The 16,388-nt window shown below is 37.9% G+C and overlaps 1 protein-coding gene across 3 annotated transcripts in view; it reads left to right on the plus strand.

Moving 5' to 3' along the window:
- The window catches only part of ZFPM2 (zinc finger protein, FOG family member 2), a 322,041-nt gene that overhangs the window by 219,510 nt on the left and 86,143 nt on the right, over nucleotides 1-16,388 (plus strand). The window lies entirely within an intron of this gene.

A 16,388-nucleotide genomic window follows, 5' to 3' on the forward strand; every position in this document is an offset into this window, starting at 1 on the left:
CAAGTTGTTTAATAGGCCAAAGGTTAACTTGGGGCATATATTTTAGATTGCAAGGGACTTCTTTCCACATACTATTAAAAGCAAATTGAGTGAATTTACTTAGTCTGTTCCGTGTGGACAGTCAGCAAACTGCAGTATCCGCTGTCCCTCTGGATGCCTCCGTTAGCTAAACAATGTGCTGAAGCCTTTGGTGGTGCTGCAGGTTTTTGTTCTTTCTTTATATCCACTGACAAAAAAATCTGAGTTTTTAACAAAATGCATGTGATGCTTATCCTAATATCAAAGGTCTGTGGAAAAAATGGGTTTACATTTCTTTTTCCACAACACTGAAAAAATTTAAAATATTTCTCAGGAGAAGTATGATTGTGTGTATAATGCTTACATAAAATAATATCTCTACAAGGGCAATATACCTTTGCAGTCATTTGAAGAAAGTTTCATGGATACAGACATAAGGACATGATTGGGGGGCAGGTAGACGGCACCATTCACCCTTGGTTTTGCAGGGATGCTGGGAAGAGAGGATGCCTAGTTACACTGTTGCAAATGAAACTATTGCCAATCAGTTTTGCTACTTTCCTCCCTGGCCACAGAAGGAGAGAAAATATTTTGTCCCCATGACTAGTGATTTTTATTGCTTGCTGATGGCGGACACGGTGTTGTGGTCTTCATTCAGACACAATTCAGTTTCAAAGAACTCAAAAAGTAGGATTGTACTTTTTTACTTTTTTATTTTTTACCTATGCAAATAGATCCAATGGGGGATTACCTGCTTTAGGGAGTTTAGAGGTCAGGGCCTTGTATATGGTCTTAATTATCTAAAAGAAAAAGGTTATTTTATGCACCTTTATGGAATTAGTATACTCTGCATATAATAGCATACAGTGAATTATTACATGCCCTCTAAATTCTAAGCATGTAGATGATAAAGGGAAGATGACAAGAGATGCAGGGGTACAGCTGTATTTCAACTTCCAATATGAAAATGCTTTGGTTCATTATTAGTGCATTTCTTTTCCGTAGCAGCCAAGTGATATTTTTAGGTTGTTCTCATATGTACGTTGGTTTGGGTTTTTTCCTTGTGTTCTTCTTGTCACTTATTGTGTGGTTTATTTCATAGTTTGAAATTGGAATTCTTTTTCATTTGAGCAGGCAAGGAAAGAGGCAGAATACTGACATGATTTGCACAGAATTATATACTTTGGATTGAAGCTATAAAATGCTGTAAACTGAGTCTAACACTCAGTTATGAGAACATGTTCAGGATGGAAAAGAAGCCCAGTCTGTACTTCACACTGGGACCATGTGAAAAGAAATATTGCTTCAGCCACTCAGACCACTGTCAAAAATAAATGCAAACATCATGCAAAGATTTTTTTTTTTCAAGATATGTATTTGTCCCTCATTTTTCTAAGTCAACTCAGTAGAATCAGACATTTAGAAATCATTTTAAGAAAAAACGTTGTCACTATTTTCAGGACATGACATAGATGCTAAATGTGTTTTATTTTCTTTTTCATTTTTTTTTTTTCAATCCATTATGCTAAATAAATATTGAGGACTGCAGTAAACCTTGTGACCCCTGAGGCTCATGGTAGCGTTACCTCTGTCATCTTCCCTGCAAAGCAAAAGGGAAGAAAAGCAGCCCCCAAATTTGCTGAGCCACACATTTCAAGTTGTCGACAGCCCCATCCACAAGAAAACACAAGAAAATATATATGCACTCTGTCCTGTCAAAAGGCTTTCCCCTTATCTTGAGAGACTGTCAGGGCAGGAACATCATGGAATGGACAGGAGTCTATTAAATTAATAAGCTGCTGGATGGTGTCTGGAGAGTTATGATGCTCCATAAATCCAGTTTGATCATGGTGGACAAGGTTTAAATCTGCAGCCTTCTAATACACATCCAGGTCCTGGATTGGATTTGAAGTTTTGTGCTGGAGACACAGAGATAGTCCTGCAGCTTGTGAATTAAGATTTATCATTTTTTTCATACTGGTTTTTTTTTTCCTACACTTCTTGACAAAAATGAAAACACCTTAGGGATCCTGGCAAATGTTGCTGCTTGAGATGAAAGAGCTGTTGTCAAGGTGAAACCATGACCTAGAAGCCTAAAATCAAACATTGGTCATTCTTTTCAGGCAGCTCCATTGGTGCTGAGTATAAAACATCTCTATGGAAAGAAACAAGGCTGGATTAATCTCCAGCCAGTTTGATAGTGACTCCTGTCAAATACACCGACATTGTGTTTGTGATACAAGATGAACTAATGGTGTGCCATATAAAAGCCAAAGCTAAAAAAATACAGAAATTTATTCTTTCCCCAGTGGAGGTGGTTCTGTGTTTAACTGAGTGTGGTGTGAGATTTCTGTGCCCCTTACCTCTAAATGGATTAAGCCTGATGGTAATAATTCAGGGAAGACACTTTCATAGCATTCCAGGTGCCAAGCTCCCAGGAAAACCTGTGTGGCGTGCAGCCATGATGTCCATGTGGGCTGTAGAGCTGGACCACCTGGAATGCTCAGTGCGTTTTGTCTCTAGCTGCTTACAAACAAAGCTGTTATTATGGCACAACGGGTGGAATTCAAGTGTCTCTTGACCACTTAATTGACCTGCAAGCCAGTGATTCATTATTAGGTCCCTAAGCTCATATTCTTGTCACTCTGGAGGCTCCAGCAGGTGATTGCTGTGCTTGCTTGCACAGGCAATGGCACAGCCAGCAGTTCTCTCTTCTCAAATGCCCAGCCGTATTTTGGACCCTGCCTAATTTATTTATTAATGATACTTAGAATCTGTGTTACTTTTAAAAGCAATCTAATTTTTGTTCTCATTGTTAATTTAGGAGCTTAAAGAGACTTCTTGACATTGGAGACGTATAAAAGCAATGTGTATGTTAAAAGAAATGGATAGGTCCTGTTGCAATAGCAAGGACACTGAGATTTGTTTTATGCTCAGGAGAATGGATTCAGAGGTGAAGGCAATTGAAAAAGCTCTTCTGGCGTCTAGGTTTCCTTAAACAGAACTGGGATCAAGATGTAACCCTCAGTCGTACCCATACGTACATCTCCCTCCATTGTCTTCCAGAAATTACCTAAGAGCTGTAGCCAGAGATCATATGTGACTGAATCCTGACCTCTCTATTGATCCTGGGGGTCAATCTGTGTACTCTCTGATCCAAAGATGAATGTCCGCATTTCTGTCCTTCTCCCACGGCATTCCAGCACTGCTCCCTACTGCAGACAGAGGCCACAAGGAGCACGACTTCACAGCAGGGCACCGTGGCGCTGAGGCCAGCAGTGCAGACCATATCCATTTTTCCTAATGCAATAGCAATTGCACCCTGTTATTTGGATCAGGTTATGAAATGTGTATAGTGGAATGGGATAGAAGGGAAGGTGGAGGTTAGGGAACGAACTGCAGCATAGCGCAACTTGCGGGAGTCCCTTGTTGCAGCCCCCCTTGCAAATGAGGCAGGATGCTCCCACTGCCTGCAGCTGCCCTTCTCACCAGTGCTGGGGCACCACTCAGCCTTCCCACCATTGTAGTCTTCTCTGAAGAGAACTGAAGAAAGTATGGAGAAGTTCCAGTCTGCTTCGGCATGTGTTTAATATTTAAGGAATGAACCCCTGTTACTGAAGACAAGGAGAGAGCCTAGCAGCTTTCTTAAAATGTAATTTCTTTTGGTGTTAGAAAAAGAAGAGAAAAAAGTAAAAAAGCTGTTTCAGATTTGATTTTTTCTTTTCTTTCTTGTTTCAGTTTCATTCTGTCAGGGCATGTTGGGGCAATGTGACGCTGACAAACAGACATCTATGCTAGAGTGTGCCTGAATTGTGGTATTTGAAGCTAGCTACGATGTTGAAGCAGATTTAGTAGAGATGTTCTGTAACTGAGAGTGATGCACATGATTGAATCAGTCAGTGGCATGCAGCACCAAGGGTTGTTGCTGGAGCAAAAACTGCCTGTAAGATATTTTCCCATGATAATATAGTAGTATACAGGCATATACGCATGCATATGTGCATATATATGTATTTATAAAAAAAAAAAAAAACAGCTCAGGCCTCAGTTAGTGATTCATTCAAGCCTCAGAAGGTTCTGAAATCTCTTCCTGCCCGCAATATATACTTCTGCATAAGCAACTCCAGCTATTCTGAACAGTTATACTTTCACAGGTTAATAAACATCGAGAGGAAATCTCACTTGAAAATGAGTTTAGAAGATAGAATAAGTCCTAGCTAACATTGTTAAGGTTTGAGAAAAGTGGTAGCATTAGCTTTATAAATTGGAGAAGAATGCTAGTTTTGCAGTAAAGTGGTGAAAGTAGAAGATGACACAGGGAAAAATATACATTTTAGGGAGCGCAAAGAAATGTGAAAATATTGAAAAAGTTAGATTGTATTGGAAACACTAGAAGAGAGGTGTATTCAGACTTAATCAGATGGATTTAGTAACATTGTAACTTCTTATATAAAAAATAGAAGTGCACAGTCAGATAATACATACTGGGCTCTACAACATTATTTTGGTGAATGGAGAATTCTTCTTTGTAACAGCGGTGATGTAGAAACACACACAAATTGAAAATTTGCTTTTTCAATTGGATATATAAAAATAAAGTGGTAGAAGTGTATTGAACAGTAAGGACAGTGCACAAATTATTCAAGATCTGAACAAATGAAAGACATTTTTGAGAAAACCAAGGATCAGTGGGTTGATGGGAATTGACTGATATGCCCTAACCTTCAACTCAGAACCTAAGACGAAGTATTGTGGTTGGTGTGTTAGCTGAAACTAATGTTCAGGTACGTAGGAATGGAAGCATCTGAGACAGGGGAGACAACCCTGCCTTGGGACAGCCAAAGTGTTTGTTGATATTATAAGATGGGCGACTGAACTTAAAGCATGAGATGAAAAGGAACTGTTTTACAGTAGCAAATTAGAGAAATGGCGTGAAGCGATCACTGTGCAACTTCTATTAATAAGCCGTTCTGTTAAATGTGTACAGGCTCACTTTTATGGTGTCTGCACGTGCATTTTAATGGATTTAAATTATGTGAGGTTTAAATGCCTTTTGCAAGTTACAATTAAATGAAAATTTAAAATAAGACTGACAGATTGCTAAGGCTAAGCCACTTTTATGATTAAGGTTCAATTAAATTATATTTATCATTGGAGCAAATGAAGTATAAAATCACAAACAATGATATTTTTCAGTGGCTTGTTTCGGTGGAAAGTGTAGCCTGAAGTATGACTTCAAGACTTTTATCTTCCCTTCCCTCCTAAAGTAGAAATTAATTAGGGCTAAACAAGCATTGGCTATACGTTCAGAAACCCATCCTGAGAGTCTTCCGTGGACCAGTGGTCCAGAAGCAGTTGACTAAGAAAGCTTGTTTTGTGATGCAAAGTATTATCTATTTTATTTGAGTTTAACTAGCTAAGTTAGGGAAAAAGTTGAAATTTTAATAATGGTTTAAAGAATGAACCATTTTTGTTGCTTTCATGGAAGCCACTTTTGGCCCTTTGCACTCTCCCAGAAGATCTGCTGAGATCAACTCATTAAATACAGTTCTTTCTCTTTCCATGTACTTTCTATGTAAATCCTTAAATGTCATAAGCTTTGCAGTAAGTCAAAGACAGAATGCTGGATTTGTACTCACAAGCTATTTCTCAGTTACATCCACTGCACTATAACGCATGAAACATGACAATTTTCTGGCTTGCCACGATACGATCATCAGCTTTATATAAGTGTGGTTCTGCTCTGTTTTCCTGATACACTTCCTATAATTCGTTATTTATTTTCTCTTCATTTTGTCCTACAGAAATGTATGTAAAAGTAACAACATTCTGCATTCTGTTTCTTTGGTTTGATGTTAATTCTATGATCTAGGACATAACATAACGAATGGATTAACTTTGGACATTGAACAAGTTGGATTTTTTTGACATATTTAAGAACTGATCCACAGCATCATAAAATTTGTTCTTTCCAAAATAATATTCCTCTCCTTTATAAAAATGCTCCTAAGTGACACTAAGCAGAAAAAATTAATTTCAGATCAATTACAGCTAAAAAAGCCCTTTAATATATTCAGCTAGAAGATTGCAAAAAAGTGATGAACTGATATATGACCTTCTTTTTAAAAACAGCAAAGTGAAGCCTGATCCTAGTGTTAGCACTTGGATTTTTGTTGTGTATTACTAATTATTGCAAACTCTAAGCGTGAACAGTTGAATACTCAAAGGTCTAATTGTACTGAGAGAATTCAGTTCCTGAGTCAGAGAAATTTCCAAGGGCACCTATTGAGAAGTACTTTCCTTAACAAGAGCATTTTCTTGATATGGGGTTCTTTTCAGCTGTTAAACCAGTACACAGGCTATCTAAGAGTTCGTCCTTAAGCTGATGTATTGAAGGAAATTCGTAAGTTTGGGACTGCTATTTTTGTGTGTCAGTCTTGTATGGCTGTATGACATCCCTTGTGTTGCCTCTGGGACATTAGTGTTATAGAAGAATCAATAAGAGCTGATTAGCTGAGGTTTCCTTTGAGCACATTAGCCTGACTGTCTACCATTAATATCTGGCAGCATTCTTTGTTTTTAGTTAGTTTCTTTACCTTCTTTCTTTGTTGAGAAAAGTTGAGTCAATTTGCATTTGCAATTGGCAGACTCCAGCCACTATTACTAACAGCGCTGGCTACTGGGGAAAAAGAAACAGCCTGCAGTCCTTAACAGTAAATGTGAATCTAATTCTGTGTTTTGGAAATGGTCCGATCAGATTTTAGCTGTATGCCACGAATCAAACACCTGATTTATCAAACTGTGTCACTTCTACATAGTAACAACTTGTCTGATCCCAGTAAAAGGTTGCCTGTGATTCATACTGCAATTAATTCATTAGCTCTAGACCCCAAAATTAGCTTGTAGGTGCATATGCCTAGCTGAGCATGATAAAAAATTGTTCCTTTTCCAATTTTTTATTTTCAAATGCCACCTCTGATAAAAACGGGTTAATATTTGTTAAGCTGAAGAGTTTTGAGAATAATACTATAAATGGAGACACAAAAAGAAGAAAAAAACTACTCTGAGGAAAAACAATTCAGTTTTACTTAGGAAACAGTCTTGCTTTGCTTTGATATTGTTAGAGACGACTTAGAGTTTTAAAATAATTATTCTTGTAGTGTTACTATATTATTTTGCTTTATCTTGACATAACTATTGTTTCAATGGAAAACTTTGTCCCATAGCACTGAACCACTTAGACTATATCTTTAACACAGCTGTTAATGCTTTGAGACATTTCAAATATTTTCAGTATATAGCATTTGGTTGGTGCATTGTCTTTTTCTGCATCACAGTCAGTTATCTTCATTGGCATCTACCAGTACAAAACTGATGTGGTGGAACATAGTCATCCCATAATTTTCCTCGTTTGTTGTTCTCATTTCTTTCCTGGTTTTCCTGCTCTGCAGAAATTCAGGTGCACAGAGGAAATGTCCAAAAAAGGATGAACCAAGTCTCTGAGTAGTCCATTCTAGCATGCATACCATATCGTAATTGTATAAGTACCTAAAGATACTGAACTCTGCCCTCCAGAGATGGAAAAAATTGTCACCAGACAGAGTAAATCATCAGCAGGGACTTAAAAGTCTGCTATCGTCCCTTCATCATAGATCCTAAATATTGCTTTACCAGCAGGGCTCTTTGGCAAATTAAAACACCAGAGAGAAGCCACGCAGGACTTCACATAGAGTTCAGGAGATGAAAAGGAACTGCCAGAAGTAATTGAGTCCCAGCGTTTTGATAATATGTGGGTTGCTTAATTACATTCGCCTTTGCTCCCTTTTGAAAATAGGATGCATCATTCTCTCCTTTTCAGAGCTTATATAGTGGTCTATGTGTGATAATCTAGCACTTAACTACACATAGCTGGACTAATAAATAAGCTTTGCAGAGCAATAGCATGCATATTGCATCTTCAAAATCTTCCTGTATTATCTACTCAGAATATTTTGTATAAACTAAAATAATAGTACACAAGAAAAAGAAAGTATGCTATAGTACTCTTCATGTCTGAGCAGCCCATACAGTGAACGCAAGAGTTACAGCATTCGTGGCTGAAATGACGGAATTTTTTTCTTGAGTGGAAGTGTTTTTAAAATGCTTTGTAACGTACAGCAACAGTATGCATCCTTTTAAGGCAGGAGGTAAGAAGCAAACATTTCAAGCCCTATTATTTAGAAAAGATTTGGATGCTCAGCATGTCTCTTTACATCTATCACTATAAAGAGAGAAGAGAATAAAGGATTATTTGGAAGTATATTGATGGATTGTTGAAATGTTACTACTCAGTCAGCCAGGCTTTTGATAACTCTTGTACATACTTGGAGTTGGAGGTGCTGACATGTAACACTAATGAGCTATATCTCATTAGGTTTATGTAAGAAAAGTGGGAATTTTTCTGAATATATTTTATGCCCTCTTTTTTCATTTTTCAGTATACATAACTCTTCCTGTGAGAGATTTTAGTGTAAAATACTTTATTATCCATGGACAACTCACTCTGAGTTGCTTAGAATTTGAAATCTTTCCAGTTGTTAGTTGGAGAGGTAGTGTGAGCTCAGGTAGAAACAAATTTGATGTAGACTTTTCATCATTGTTTCATAAAGAGAAGAAACTAATACTTGAAATATTAGCAGAAGGTGTTTGGTATTTCATTTACATCACAATGAGGTACAGCTCTGTATTTGGATCTTAATGCATACTTCCTCGGAAAGCACTGACATTTGGATTTGGGAGGAGGTTGTAATTCTTGGCTTGACTTTTTTTTTTTTCCCCAGAGTTATACCCTTTCTTAATTCATATTTTGGTCCAATCTTAAGGCATTATGTAAATTTTTTAACCAGGGAAGGTTGTGAATAGCTGTTTCTCTTGGAGAAAAGAAAATGCATAAAGGCAACCAAACACAGCGAACATAGTGTTATTCTAAATTGTCAGATGGTGCATAGGTCTCTCTATTACTTCTCAGGTTCTAGTCTGCTGGTGATATAGTTTCAATAGATGCACTAAGGAAAGTGCCAAGACTGGCTTTGACAGGGTTTTCTTTTTATTTTTTTCCTATTTTTTTCCTCCTCCTCTTTCTCTTTTAATCCCTGTGGGGCTCTGTGATTTTTCATAGCTGGACTAAAGTTGTGTCAACGGGAGACTTGCACCATAAAGACTGAAATGTTAAAGAAAGCTACAAGGAACAGCTTTGAGGCAAGGTTTCAAGCTTTGTCATCACGCTTGAAGAATTTTCTGTTTAATGTACTGTAATGCAGTATTCAATGGGGACAAGTTTAATTGAGTTTTACACAACCCAGTTGGGAGTAGCGCTGCAAGGTAGGTGATGTCTAGGTTTTTAATCTTCCACTCCAGAGAGGCTTGTTGACGAAGTGGTTCTTTCTCTTTGTAAGAAAAAAGGGAAGCATGAGAAATGATACATCCGTGGATAAAACCAATTGGCAACCCCCAAAGGAATGAGGGCGATAAGGCGAATCCAGCACTTGTAAGAAATAAAAGAATCCAACTGTTCATTTAAATGAGAAACAACACATGTGATTGAGGAGGCAGGGAGGCTGGGCGCTGGAGTGGGGAGGAAGGGACTAACAAACAGAGCGGCTGGTGTCGGAGTTAGGTGTCCTGCACAAACAAGCTGGGGTTTGTCAGGCAGAATACCGAAGAGATAGTTAACGACATGTATTTTTTAAAGAAAAAGGAGAGACAGGCGTTTCCTATATCGGAGAAGGTGGCTGAAGTGGCAGGAGGGAGGAAGCTGCTGTTAGGCAAGCCCTACTTAAAGAATCGCTATTCCTTCCCCGAGGCCTAACAGCGGCTCTCTATCAAACAGCGTAAAAATAGCACTGGACCCTGTCAAAGAGAAAATAATACCTTCTGTGTAAGCCTTAGTGTATTAAACTTTAGTCCTGTTCAAGTTACTTCTGCTAGAACTTAAGCAGTGGAGAGGATGAAAGTGTGCAGTCAATATACTGCCAAATCATCTCCCCGCTTTGGCTCTGCATCCCTGCCAAAGCAGAAAATGTTTAGCTAGCCCTAAAAGCACTATCTGCCCTTCATTAAAAATTCTGCTCATGCCAGTCATGTACAATTAGGTGTTATACATTTTTAAATTTTCACCTGTAAAGCAATACCGATGGTGTTCCACTTGTTTTAAGATATTTAAGAGATTTGACCTGGTGTGTGACAGAAACAGTTTGGGTTTTGGTTCATTTTGTCATTTAATGCTCATGTTGGCATATTTGTTCGGAGGGATTTTTCTCCCCTCTCTCGAGTCATTTGCTGGTGGAGACACTATGTTGTGCGGTCATGATTTTCAGGTTTCCTCTGCCATCTTAACATCAAATCTCTCATTTTGCTTCATCAGAATCAACAGGACTTAACATGTCTTTTTTGGTAAAATATTCTGAAGAGCAAGGTTGTCATGAGCTTAAACAAGCAGTAGTCGGGGGTGCTTTTCCGCCAAGCAAAGTGTTCACACACCTTTTGGGGAGGCTGTGGGGCGAGGAGAGCAGCCAGCCAGGCCGACTTCGCACACCTCTGTCCCACTCCGCCGCCTCGCGTAGCCAGCTGCCCTCCGGTGCCGCAAACGACCCCCAACAGCAAGATTAGCCTCACGCCTTTTTAAAAATTTGCTGGTACCCCCTTCTTTGCCCAGATCAGGTGGCTTTCACCCCCGCCCTAGGGGAGGGAAGGCTCCTGAGGCTGCTAGTCCAGCCTGCTTTTGGGAGGAGAGCGGGGGGGGCGGGGCGGGGGGGGTGTTTCAAAACAGCGTGGAAAGCCTCAGTAACCAGCTATTGTGTGGGAGGGTTGAATTTCACCCGCAGAACACATACGGTGAGACAAATTGGAAATTGCAGAGGAATATGCAGAATTTGCACTGTGCTTCTTTCCAAGGTACCACCAGAATCCCTGTTAAATTTATAAATACAGTACTCATGCAAAGTGTAGAGCTGAGCAAATAATTCACAATGAATAATTTATCTGACAAATTTAGCCTTTTTTCTGCTCATGAAATATCCATGAACAGATCTGTGATTTGTAACTGCAACCTTTGCAGTGCATTAGCATAGGAGTTTTTTAAATTTAATTTCCTTGTGTAGTTTGGTGTAAAAAAGTAATTCCTTGTTATTAATCATATTAGCATTTTAAATAGTCCAAAAGTAGGCTTTGAAGTTCAGCCATCAACTAAGTGAAGGGGCCGAAGAAAATAGGTGTTTTTACCTTGCTGCTGCTGTCCAGAAACATTTTTTTCCTTAGGCTACACTTACAAGGAGACATCACAGCATTTTTATTTTTGCAGCCTCTCTGTTTGGCATAGAAAAATACAGAACTGTCTCTTCTTTAGTGGAAGTAAATATTCTGAACAGCAATGTCCAATGACGTTTAAAACTGAGGTGGGAGGGCTTGGGATAATGGGGCTGCACCGTCAACTTTTCTTAATAACAGTGCATATTTTGAAGGATTTTGCAGTATCTCTCTCTTGTAACACATAGAATATATCCCCATTGTAGCCTGACAGTGGCACCCCTTTGCACGCGCTGAAAGAATGGGGAGAAGTGAGACTCATATTTTACAAGGCCTTAGCAAAATTTCAAGCACTATTTTCAGAATGAATTGGTTGTGGTTAAATAAACATAAACTAAAAGCCTGGGGCTTTCAAGGGTAAACAGTTCGAAAACGTAGCATTAGCAGATATATTTACTGAAGATTCTTAGATGATATATTTTTTTCAGTATCTGTTCATCTTTCTATTCTACTATTTCCTCTATAGTCAAGCAAAATCACTATTTACTGTGGACTAAACCTTTAGGAGTTTAACTGGTTTCAGTTAAGTTGTCAGCTGAATTTTTTTCAGGCTTGTTAAAAATACAGCTAGACATTTTTACTGTTGATAACCTTTCAATTTATTTAATTTCTCCCATGATTCCAAGATTTCCAAAATGTTTTTAGCATTTCCCAAATTGTATCTTTATCTATGTAAAGCTGTAACCTCAGAAGTAATGCTTAAGAAATATAAGAAATCCATGAAAATTTTAATTCGGGGTGCTACTGTAGCCAAAATAAAGCATTTGTGCTTCATTGGGCATATTTACTGATAATATACGTTTTGTGAGGCTCTCACAGGTTTAATATATAGCTCTGCTCAGAAGAACAGCTTTAACAATAATATCTATCTGGTCAATAGATCAGCTTATTATCTGCTTACACAATTAAATCTGTAGGCTTTGCTGGGGAAAAAGAAGTGTGCTCTCTCATTTCTGATGGTACGGCAGAATTAAGTTCAGCTAAGAAAGGGTCAACTGGATTTTACTCATATGTGTCCTCCTCAGAACAGTTTAATAAATTCCAAGCAGCTCTATATCAGTACAAACCTACTGAGGGCATTGAATGCCTTCAACAGCTGCCATTAAAAAAAGACCTAATTTGGTCCTCAGAAACACCATAGTCAGTGATGAGTGATATAGAAAGAACCCAGCTTGACTTTCAGAGCCAGAATGAGTTTACAGAACTGTTATTTCTTATAAATGGATCCACTGAGCATAGGAATAATTGAGGTGTCAGGAAAAGCCCAGCCTCTATTTATAATAGGCCACGACCACACGTAATAAAAATAAATAATTCAGTAATTCCTTTTTTGGTATTACATAATAACAAAAAAAAGTCTTCAGGACATTTGAAAACAAATCCCACAGCAATCAGCTGAACATTGTATGAAGAAAGAAGGAATTTTGGCATCTCTCCATTCTGAAGACATAAGACAGTTTTGTTTCAGTATAAGAAAAATAGGCAAAGATACTCTGCTTGCCTTCTTCACAAAGCTGTTTCAAGCAAAGAAAAACCCAAATGTTCTCAGTGAAGGAATAATTCATACAATCTCCCAAAATGTTGGTGTAAGTAGATTAGAGTATAATAAAAGCAGATACTATAACAGGTCCTCTGGAATAATCCCAGGTGCCAAGATCTAGCCATTCTTTCATCCATCCAAATTCATTGAAACCAGTGCTCAACCTGAATGGACATCCCTGAGCAGATCTAGCCAAAGCCTGGAGAAGGCTAATCTAAATTGGCATCAGTGGAACTGTGATTTAGCCCAAAAGGCAGACTGTGTCAAGGTCTAGATGTGATTTGGACCTCTGTCCTTCCCAGCATCCCATTTGTACCTGTCATAATTTTGCCATTTCACAGCTGAGACTGAAGAAAGATCAGGGAACAAAGGCTTTTCCAAGTACCACCATACTGGGCATCTTTGTCCCTCTTACAGCAGTATAAGTGCATTTGCACGTTTATCTTCTAAGGAAAAGAAAATAAAACAGAGCATCACTCTACAGGTGGTGCTCATGCAGAAAACCAATCTGTAGAGTACCTATATAGTTCCTTCAGTTGCATTCAGGTAGAATGTTTCAGTGAAGCACGTATCTCCAGCCTTCGTGCAGACACACGGAGCAACACTTAACAGGGATCTCAATCCCAAATTAATTTTTTGAAGTAATAACAAGTTCCAGGAGTATTTTTAGTTTTCATTCCTTCACATGTAAATAGTTTGTATCCAGAGATGACAGCTATATCCACACCTGAAGACGTTGGGCTGGTTAGCTGCTTGCTTTCTGGCATGCTTGCTCTAGAAGGTGGCCTTCTGAACATCACATCTGCTGCTCATCACGGAAAGATTCATCTGTACATCACGCTGTGGGAGGGACGCTTGAGGTTTTGTGACTTAGGGGAGATGGAGCAATTAGAAGAGTAAAAAATGCAGAGACCACTAAATGGAGCAGTCACAGATGATCCTAAGGAGGAAAAAAGTGTTCCGTTTAAACCTTGTGCTAGTGGGATGATCATGTGATTTAGTAATGGGAGCTATTTCAAGTTATTTCAAGCCTGTGTTTCAATGGCAAATCACTGAATTTAAATTGATAACTCTTGAGAGCAGTACAAATGAGAGCTAAATACCTGTGCAGCTGCAAGAATTTTGTTTGATTGTTTTTTCTTTCTAAAAATGACAATAAAATAATATATTAAGATAACATAATTGGGTAGGAATCAGCAGGGCTTAAATGCAATCAACTCTATAAAGGAGGAGTGTGGAAGCTGTTATAAACACATGAAAACATCACCCAGAAGCACTGCAGAGATGAAAACATGCAGGGAAAGAATAAGAAAGTGAGAATTTATCTTTCTTTCAGAGATGATAACATCAGCACACCTATTATTAATAACATAATACATAATCATGAATATCTATAAATTTCCTATAAATATATGATAGGTATTTGTTCTATCTTACATTATAATTAATTTCTGATGTTGTCTTCATGCAACTGGAAAAAAGTTCTTAGAAAAAACTCTCAAGATTCATACTTGTAAATGTTAACTCTGAAGTCTAATAATGAGCTCATCTATACAAGTTATTCATTATTTCACTTGCAATCAAGTGAAGATCAGAAAATAAGGGAAGTATCGTACTATGAAAAGAACAAACTTTACAGGAAATCTTATTTTAGCATTAGAGAGTTTGGAGCTTTGTAATTGCTTTCTGGGAAAGCATTGTCGTATTTTTTCTCATCAGTTTCTAAATTTTATACTGAAATTGCAAAATCCATTCATTTTCAGATTTTTTACTGCATTCCTACAAATGCTGCCTTGAGCTTTCCCGCTGCATATTTAGGTTTTCCTGAAACACACCAGGTTACAGCTGGTTTTACCAAATTGAGAGCACTTCATTTCCATTTCACCAGAATTTAGGAAGAGGATTTCAAATGTGAGATCATTGAACAAACAGTGAGTTAGCCTCATAAGTGATGGCTTAGCAGTTTGAGAAGAAATTACATTAATTCTGTTAAGTTTGAAATTTTTTTTTTTTTTAGTAGAATGATAAGTTTTCTATTGAAATGGAGACCTGTACATTCTTGGGGTACAGCCCAATTCTGTTAATGAGATGTGTTGCAATTACTAAAGAGAGCAAGGAATGAGTGATTCCCAGGAAATGAACAATGGAAACTATGGGTGCGTTAATCAGTCCATTTTGTCTTCCTTTTGCCAAGGGAAAAAAAAAAAAAAAAGGGAAAACAAGCAAGCAAGCAAGCATCATACTCTCCCTGATATTAAAATCTATGGGAATTTGATGAGATAAAAGAAATGTTAAATGAACATTCTTCCTCTAAACAGACATGTCTAGAAAGGCAATTTTAGTAGTACAGCAGTGTAGCATTTTGTTTTTTCTGCAATAAAGCCATCAGATCAATAAAAAATTATGTAGCAGATTATTATTACACTGTGCTCACCATAGCTCTAATCGTAAATAATACAGCAGTTATCCTGGTTATATTAATTATAATTAGAATGCAGATAATGCAGACGGTCTTTTATTACTAGAGCCAAATCAATTTTCCAGTGTTATTCAATGCAAGGTCACACAAAGTTGTTGAAGCTCTTAGACTTCTTATGAAATGACCTGCATATGTAAGAGAGGGTTTGGCTCAGCTGTGTAAGACACATTGACTGGGAAGTGCATTGAAATAATTACAGCCATGAACTCTTGCCTATAATGGCAGAATTTCATTTTATAAAGTAAGCATAGCTGTAATCCAGGCTCCTTTATGGTGGGAAGCCTCATAAATCTTTCAGAGAAGACCAAGTCTTTCTCTTATTTGTAAAGCAGAAATCAAAATGAATTAGTTTCAGTTGTTATTCTTTCCATCTGTACTGTTGTGTTAGATATACTGAATGTGTTCACATTGTGTATTAATATGGGAAAAAATAAAAGAAGAAAAAATTTAACAGATATTTCGCTCCATTATTTTAACAGAGACTGTTTTGAAGTTCACTAGTTTAGGCTCTAGGGCTCTCCTGGATCACTTAAAGCTTTTATCATCTTTTAGGATTGCACTGGCTTAATGTATTTGTCTTCTATCTCTCATGGCTTCAGTTTAACTCAGACTCACAGAGGAGCTGATATGCTTAAAATGTGCCTGTCTGTCCTATAAATGGTGAGCAGATTAGTAGGACACTGCCAGATAATCATCTCTGAGATGCATTGGATTCATATGCGTAAATGACACATGGCAGAGAGAGGGAAAGATCGGGGAAAGTGTCGTTTAGTTCTGTGCCTTTCCGCTTTCTTTAAGCGTGTATACAGATGGCCATTAGATAGGCTCTACGCCGGATTCTTGCCGTTTTGAATTCACTTTTCTTCTTTTTGTTCTATCTGTCATGTACCGAACTGCTTCCAGAGAAACAAAGCAAACAACAGTAAACAGAGCAGAGGCTGCAAGTAGGAGCTAGTTAGCAGAGGCACAATGCTAGGAGCAATTTAAAGAATAAAGGTTTTGTTGCTA

This window comes from Phalacrocorax aristotelis, chromosome 2 (assembly GCF_949628215.1).
Source record: "Phalacrocorax aristotelis chromosome 2, bGulAri2.1, whole genome shotgun sequence".
Classification (NCBI taxonomy): Eukaryota; Metazoa; Chordata; class Aves; order Suliformes; family Phalacrocoracidae; genus Phalacrocorax; species Phalacrocorax aristotelis.